An 8,800-nucleotide genomic window follows, 5' to 3' on the forward strand; every position below is an offset into this window, starting at 1 on the left:
GAGAAGCAGTGGTGCCTGAGATGGAGGCAGAGAGGATGACGTGGAGAGATGGAGCAGCTGGGGACTTTAGACACAGAGAAGGAGAGGGGCTCTTTGCTGATGACTAGGGGGAAGGCTTGTAATGTATACTCTTTGGTTGGTTGATGATGCATGGAAGGGATTGTAACCATGGCAATGAAATGATATACGATAGGATGAATGTAAAGCTAATAAAACATTAAAAAATGTAAAGCTAATAAAACATTAAAAAAATAAAAGAATGTCAAGGTTAGAAAAACATTTTGCAATGAGCTGTTGTCATTATAACAATTGCTGAATATAAACTATCTTTCTGAGGAAAAAATAAAGTGTTTGGGTTCCCACAAAATAAAAGTTGGGGGGACTTACTTAAACTTATTAAATCTGATCCATTTATAGTAGGTCACATTTCAAAATATTGCATCATATACCCATATATGCCTAGAACAACATGTGAAAAATTCATAAACTTAGTAGTTGATAAAATTCAGTCAACTATTTTCAGTAAAATAAGTATGATTCCATATTGAAGTTTATTTGTAGATTCCACCGGTGATCTTTCTCATACATAACAGCAGACTATTGTTTTAAGATACATATCTCCTTAAATGGGAAATCTTAAAAGTCATACCAGTGAAGAAGTTGCAAATTAAGTACCATCACTATTAACTTCACTACTGTGAAGTTTGTAAAATTGGTTTTTCAAAGGACAGAGGCCAGACCTTGGCAATATTGTCAATATGTCCAGGTGTTACAAAAGCATTGAACAGAAAATTTTAGAACATAATTGATATGCCAAGAAGCCCTGGTGGCACAATGGATAAACACTCAACTATAAACTGAAAGCTTTGAACCCACCAGCCACTCTATGAAAGAAAGATGTGACAATCTGCTCCCATAAAGATTACAGCCTTGGAAACCCTGTGGGTCAGGTGCAACTAAGTGAACTGGCATAACATAATTCAAAAGGCAATGGTCTACAATTTACAGTGGTGAGTAGTGACTGGGATCATCTCTAAATTCAGGTGGGATGTATTCAAAAGTATATTTTGAGTCTTATGAACTTGTTTTAATCTTCTTCAATTTCAACCTGAAAATTGCATATGAACAATTGAGGGTTGTTCCAGTATTCCCCTGGTTTATTTTGTCTAATGATATTGAGTTTTTCCACTGTCTCTTCCCACAGATGCAGTCAGTTTGATTCCTGTGGGAAGAGCCAGGTATACAGTTGTTTCAAAAAGGTATTTGCAATGAATAAGTCATTGGTCTTGCAAAATTCTATCATACAATCTTCAGCATCATTTCTATCACCAAAGTCATATTTTCCAACTACTGATCTTTCCGATTTGTTTTCAGTATTCATATTCCAATATTCAGTAACTATCAATACATCTTGACTATGTTTGATCAATTTCAGACTGAAGCAGTTGGAAGAATTCTCCAATTTCATCATCATTGGCTTTCGTGCTTGGTGCATAAAGTTGCATAAAAATGTATTAACTGAAAGATATACGATAGGATGAATGTAAAGCTAATGTTCTCCCATGTAAACTATCACATAATTCACAATAAACATTTTGAAAATGTTGGTCTTCCTTGTAGGTATATGAATATTAACCTATCACAGACAGCAATGCACTTCAAGATAAATCTTGAATTGTTTTTTTTATGATGAATGCAACACCATTCCTCTTGAATTTCTCATTCCCAGCATAGTAAACCATATGATTATCTAACTAATAAGATGAAATGGCTAATACCAGTCCATTTCATCTTATTAATTCCTAGAATATTGATCTTAATGCATTCCATTTTATATTTGACAACTTTCAATTTTCCTGGATTCATATTTCATACATTCCAGGTTTACAGGGAGAATAATTCTAGGAAGTTATGCACAACTTAGAATAATCAGCCATTTGTGATCAAAAGAGTAACATTTATCCAAGAATAAAGTTCAGAAGGAGCAATGGAAACAGGAAAAACAAAAAGGAAGTGGGATAAATTATGTTACATTATAAATCCAATCAATGACATAAGGCAAACTGTGTATGAATTGTTGAATGAAAAACTACTCTGTAAACCTTTACTCAATTTACAATAAAATGGTTTTAAAAATGATTAGATTTATCAAATGAGGGGGTGATAAAAGCACAAAGTGACTGGTTTACAAGTTTTCAAGGTGGAGTTTAGTTTAAGAGTGTGTGGGGGAAGAAAGAGTCTCCACTGAATAGTTTTCATCTTGTCTAGATGGGTCTGGTAAAAAGAGATGAGGGAAAGATTCTTATGATTCAATAGTGAGTAATGGTTTTCATGACTAATTGTGACTGTCACAATTGTAATGGTAGAAGTTTTGTAACAAAAATGGCCAGTAGTTGGATCATCAAGGGAGAAGAGCACAAGCAGAATGCAAGACCTTATCCAGAGAAGAAACAACACCAGAGATGGAGGCAGAGATGATGACATGGAGAGAGGAAGCAGCTAAGGACTCTAGATTGTTGAGAAGAGGGGGACTAAGAGCTGGAGGCCAGGAGGCAGACTTGATGAATGTGCCCTTTGGTAATGTAAATTATTATATATGCCTGAGGTGGTGTTCTTTTTTTGTTTTGTTTTTTTTTTAAGAGCTGATGTTAATATAGAGAAATACTGTTAACTGATGATATATGGAGGAGAATGTAATCATTGTAATGATGATGTAATGTATGATTTGTTGAATGTAAAACTGAAGATTTGCCATGTAAACTTTCTCTTGATCCACAATAAGAACCAGAGCAAAAAGCAGAGCAGTGGGCTTCTCAACCTACTGAGCAAGAACAACTGAGTGACTTTGGTCAGGAAGCTTGCTTGTAGAGTGATGTGCCTCCTGGCACTTAATTGGTGGAGCTAGGTTTGCTGACCCATGGAGCTAAGAGCCGAGAACCTTAGGGCTGAGGCTTATGGTAGAGTGATGTGCCCTATGGACATTTATCAGCGGCTGACTGGAACAACTGTGCCTTGAGCATTTCTTAGGCTGCATTATAACCTGTTAACTTGCCTAATAAACCCCATAACTGAGAGGGGGAAAAAGTGACTAGGTTTAGGCTCCTAAACTGAATAAGTCCTCTTTAACATAAAAAGGAAATCTTATTTCCAAAGAAGATTACATCCACAGGTATGTTGCTGTCATTGTTGTTGTTATGTGCCTTCAAGTCGATTCCAACTCATAACAGCCCCGTATAGGGTTTCTAAGAGTGGCTGATGGGTTTTAACCATGAATCTTGCATTTAGAAACCTAGTGTTTATCCTACATTGCCACACTAGAGTTATTGCTGCTGCTGTTGTTATTGTTGTTAAATGCCTTAGAGTTGGTCCTGACTCATAGAAACCCTGTATTGGGTTTCCAAAGAGCAGCTGGTGAGTTTGAACTGCCAACCTTGCGTCTCAAATCCATGTTGCAGTCCAATGCATTAATCTGCAGTGCCATTAGGTGCCATCAAGTCAGCTCACACTCATAGTGACACTATGAAGAACAGAATGGAACATGATGGGCCTGCACCAGCCTCATAAGTGTTATGTTTCAGGCAATTGTTGTAGGCACTGTAACAATCCATCTCGATGAGCATCTTCTTCTTTTTCGATGACTCTCTGTTCTACCAAGCATGATATCCTTTTCCAGGGACTGCCCCCTCCTGACAATATGTCCAAAGTATGTGAGATGAAGTCTTGACATCCTTACTTCTAAGGGACATTCTGGCGGTTCTTCTTCTAAGACAAATTTGTTTGTTCTTTTGGCAGTCCCTGGTATTTTCAATATTTTTTGACAACATCATAATTCAAAATAGTTTTTCTTTGGTCTTCTTTATTCATTGTCAAGCTTTCACATTTTTGTTATTGTTAAGTGCCACCAAGTCAGTTCTGACTCATAGCAACCCTGTCTAAGGTTTCTGAGGAGCATCTAGTGGATTTAAAGTAACAAGATTATGGTTAGTACTCCAGTGCTTGTCCTACAGCACCACACCAGGGCTCCAAAACTCCAAACTTTCACATACATATAAGTAAACATCATGGCAGATGGCAAACTAGGCAGAAAAGCTGTGCAGACTTTCCCCCACCCCCCCAATCAGTCCATCAGTAAAAAAAAAAAAAAAAAAAACAGAAAACCAGGAAAAATAGATTCAGAGAATAGTCCTGGAACTCTGAACTTCAGATAAAATGATAAATAAGTGGTTCAAGTGCTTACTGGGAGTAAGATAAGATTTGGATCAGAAGCAAGAAAGAAGGTGACATCCATAGAAAGGTTGAGGAAAATATGGAAGAAGTCAGAAAGTTACAAGATATTCCAATTTACACTGAAGTCTAAAAACTTGTACTCCACTCTCTCTTTAAGATCTCATCTACTAATGAGGTTTCAGTTACAATTTCTGCACAGTTGATCCCTAAACCTGTATATCCACATCTTATTTTTAAGGCAATATTAGGCATGTCTACGAGAATTTTTGTTCATACCTTAAACTCAGTGTATTCTAATACTATATTTGTTATGCCTTTCTTCCCTCCTTCAAATAACTTCTAACTTTTCTATTTTGGCTCTCAGTCACTCAGGCATGAAACTTCTAAACAAGAATTTATCTTTGTCAAATATAATTTCCTTGATTACATATCTAACTAGTTTTGTTGATTTCTGTTTAATAACTTTTCTAAGATATATTTTATTGTTCATGAATACTGCTACTACTATATTTTTTTGGTAGAAAACATATCACACCTTTTTATAGCATCTCTTCTGGAAAGGCAGTAAATCTAATGCTAAGATTTTGAGACAAGAATCAATTGGACTTGGGTATAAACTATTAATTGTTAAAACCAGAACTGAAAGCGAGGTCTCTGGTTCCAAATCTCAAGTTTTATTGCAGTAAACCATGCACCATTAAATGTTTGATATTTGAATAACAGTTCTTAACTCTTACATTGTTTGATGTAGGGTAGAGTTTAGTGTAAAATCTACTTAGGATGTCATTCATGGGGATTCAGTAACTCCAATCCCAACTAGAGCTCAGAAAATCTATCTATGCAAAATGTTAGTACATATAATTATTGTCCAAAGCAACCTTCAATCTGATTATAATGGTACATGGAAATAGAAGAATGAAAACAAAGAGTAAATTACTCTATTTACAAACCATTTTTGTGGTAGTAGGAGAAATGAGCTTCATAAAAATACAAGAAAATATATTGACTTGCAATGTTATGCAGCTTTGGTGATGTAAAGGTAACATTACTACCAAAAACATCTCATAATCTTTGGACAGCTCTCCTTTAATTGTCTCTATCACTACTGTTATTATAATAATTATATTTCATATTTGAGTTGCAAATGTCAGAGTTGAAGAGTACCTTGGCTGTCACCTATTCCCTCTGCCACATGGTCCTGATGTAGGAAATCAAGGCTAAGGAAGGTACAAGGACTTGCCCAAAGTTATTTAGCAAGTTAGTGGCAGAGTTAACATGATAAAAACTCAGGTCTCTTGATTATCACTTTTCTGCTTTATATGTTTTCCTCTGTGAGCAGGCAGGAAAAAGGACAAACTGTGGAGAACAGAGAAGCAATAGAGACCAACAGGAAAAGCATCAAGACAGAGTGAAAGACTGGACAATTAGAACACAGAAGAAGGAAATAGGGTTGATTAGGTCATCAAGTTTTAGATTAGAATTTGAGGGAGGAAAATAGCCATTCACGTCTGCATTCAATGTCACAAAGTAAATAGATAAAACAACACACCCACAACACATACTTTGTAAAAATTTAAATGCTTTGTATGTCGTATTCAAATGTCACTCTAAAAATACCCAGACCTTTCTTACTGACATATGACCTGTGTGGTGACACTGTAGAATAAGCACTGGACTGCTAACAGCAAGGTTGGCAGTTCAAATCCACCAGTTGTTAGTTGGAAACTCTATACAGGGTAGCTATGAGTCAAAACTGACTTGACGGTACTTAACAACAAAAACAATAATGGCTGCTACCAACTCTCAGCTCTGTGCTGTGGCCAATAGTCCCAAATTAGATCAATGATGTGATCCCGCAAAGATGACCTCAAAGGGCTATTACAAGTAGTCCAGGAAATAATGCATTTCATGGGAAAGACTGTAATTATAGGGCTCCTTATAAATAATATGCACTTTTAAAAGTCAACAATTATGCCTAAAGTAACACAGTATAATCACTATTGTTGTTAAGTGCTTTTGAGTCAGTTCCAATTCATTGACTCAGCAGAATGAAACATTGCCTAGTCCTGTGACATTCTTACAATCCTTCCTACTTGAAACCATTGCTGAAGTCACTGTGTCATTACGAGTCTTTCTTTTTATTGCTAACCCTCTACTGTACCACGCATGATGTAGTTCTTCACGGACTGGTCCCTCTGATATCATATAAATATCAGATATTTTCTTTTTCTCCATCCATGTGTACACATGGAACAATGGTCTTCAGGTTTCCAAATTAAATCCCAAAGAGAACTGTCTTTATCATTTTCTCTCTGCTTTTTACCAACTCCTCAGTATAGAGAGAGTTATACAAGAAACTTGCTCCCTGTCTTTCTCTAAATATTGTTTAAGAGATGGAAGATGGTGATCATGATTCCTGCAAAGGAAGTATCTCCAGCAATGTGTCAGTATTTGCTTCTATTCATTTTAACATCACCTTCCCCTGTGTCTGAAAAGTGGCAGTCATTCCTACTTTCTAAATAAGCTAGCAGAGTATTGGTGTAGCGCTGTATTATAAACACTGGCCTGCTAATCGCAGGTTTGACAGTTCAAGTCCACCATCCAGTCTTCAGAAACCCTATACAGCGTCACTATGTGTTAGAACTGATGTGACAGTACTTTAACAACAACAACAAACAAACTTGAAAGAATCCAATTTTTCAGGCTGTATCTGAAGTTCAAGAATCTGCAAAATAAATAAACTATTCTAGAGTCCAACAGAAATAGACACTTCCAGCTGCTCCTACAACTCAAACTTCTGTAGAAGAATTGCCCACAGAGGCAACCCAGGGGCAAAGCAGGACCCCCAGAAGAAGTTCTATCATTAAAGAAGAAGAAACAAAAGGAAAATGTAGAAAATAAATCAAGGATTGCAACAAAGGCAGATTAATCCACTAATAGCAGAAATTCTGCAGATCAGTCAAGATTATGATGACATGGAATCCATCATCCATGATCATTTATTCTGAAGGAGCAAATGCTGTCTGAGGAGATAACAGTGGCTCCATACCACGAGTTGGGGATGAAGACTGCAAATGCACTTCAGATACTTTCAGAACACCTCATGTAGATACCATGAGATATTATACTACCAGATAATCCTCCAAGTCCCAAATTTCGTAGTGCCGGATGGTGTCTCCAGTCCTCCAAGATACATCAGATCAAGAGGACACCAATGTGCTTTGAAGGAATAAAAGCAGTAAACCAGATGATGGCCTCAAACAAGGGACTTAAAGCCCTCCTGCACTCACAGCAATTGCAGTTGATGAGCAGACAAAAACCCAAATGGTAGTTTTTCAAATTCTGAGATGAATGAGTATCATGAAATCAGAAAAACTTTTGGAGCATTGCAAGTACTGGCCTCCCTTGAAAAATGGGAATGTGTGTACTTACCGCTACCTGGTTTCACTTTACAAAGTCTTCCCAACTGTAAATTTGCTAGAGAATGTTTGTTTGTTCACCTAAATTGTAAATACAATGCTGAATGTACAAGCCAGGTTGTCTACTAACTCATATGAGTAGAAGAATCTCCATACTGACTCCAAAAACAGCATTTCACAACACTAGTACCATCTTCTAGAATTCAGCTCTGCTGTTATTCCCCTGCTTGTGAGAAAATGGAATCTTCCTTATATCCTCTGAAACACTGTAGACTCAATAGTGGGATAATGAATAAGGGAGACCAATGAAGAATTGATACATTTGAAATATGGTATGTGCAAAGAATATCAAAAGTACCATGAACTGCAAGAAGAACAAACGAATTTGCCTTGTAAATACAACCAGAATGCTCCTTCGAAGGAGATCTTAGAAGGAACTGTGTCTTAGAGGATGGCAAGACTTCAACTCTGGTACTTTATGTATATTACCAGGAGGGGCCAGTCCCTGGAGAAGGACATCATGCTTAGAAAAGTAGAGGGTCAGTGAAAAGAGGAAGACCCCAACAAGATGGTTGGACACGGTGGCAATAACACTGGGCTCAAACATAACAACAACTGAGAGGATGTCACAGGACAGGGCATTGTTTGTCTGTTGTTCATAGGGTCACTATCAGTCAGAACCAAAATGATGGCACCTAATAGTGACAACAGCAGGTTTAACACTCAGTGTGCAAGACCTGACAGTGTGTTTCACCTTCCCACCATTCCTATACTGCCATAACATGTCTTGAAATGGATTTGACCTTAAACCAGCATATTACACCGAGTCCTGCCTAACAGACAATAATTAATAGATTTTAAAAGTTGCTATCCACTAATGAAAGATATCCAACAGAACTTGCCAAAGCTTTGAAACTTGGAATATATTGCTTTCATAATACAAACTTCATTGCATATCAGTAGTGTCTAATTTTTCAAATTTGTAAGTTGTCTAGTAGTTTTTACATTAGGTGTTTTTTGTTGTTGTTTTGCTTTATTTATCTACAAAAGAAAAAAAGCACCTTAAAGAAAAGCTGAAGTCATGTGAGTCTTGTTGTTGTTGTCAGGTGCCATCGAGTCAGAACCAACTCATAGCAACCCCATGCACAGCAGAA

The 8,800-nt window shown here is 36.9% G+C and overlaps 1 pseudogene; it reads left to right on the top strand.

Moving 5' to 3' along the window:
• The first annotated feature begins 6,903 nt into the window (after positions 1-6,903).
• On the top strand, positions 6,904-7,846 carry LOC102834879 (annotated as a pseudogene).
• The last annotated feature ends 954 nt before the right edge of the window (positions 7,847-8,800 follow it).

Source organism: Chrysochloris asiatica, unplaced genomic scaffold (genome assembly GCF_000296735.1).
Source record: "Chrysochloris asiatica unplaced genomic scaffold, ChrAsi1.0 scaffold00008, whole genome shotgun sequence".
NCBI classification, from domain to species: domain Eukaryota; kingdom Metazoa; phylum Chordata; class Mammalia; order Afrosoricida; family Chrysochloridae; genus Chrysochloris; species Chrysochloris asiatica.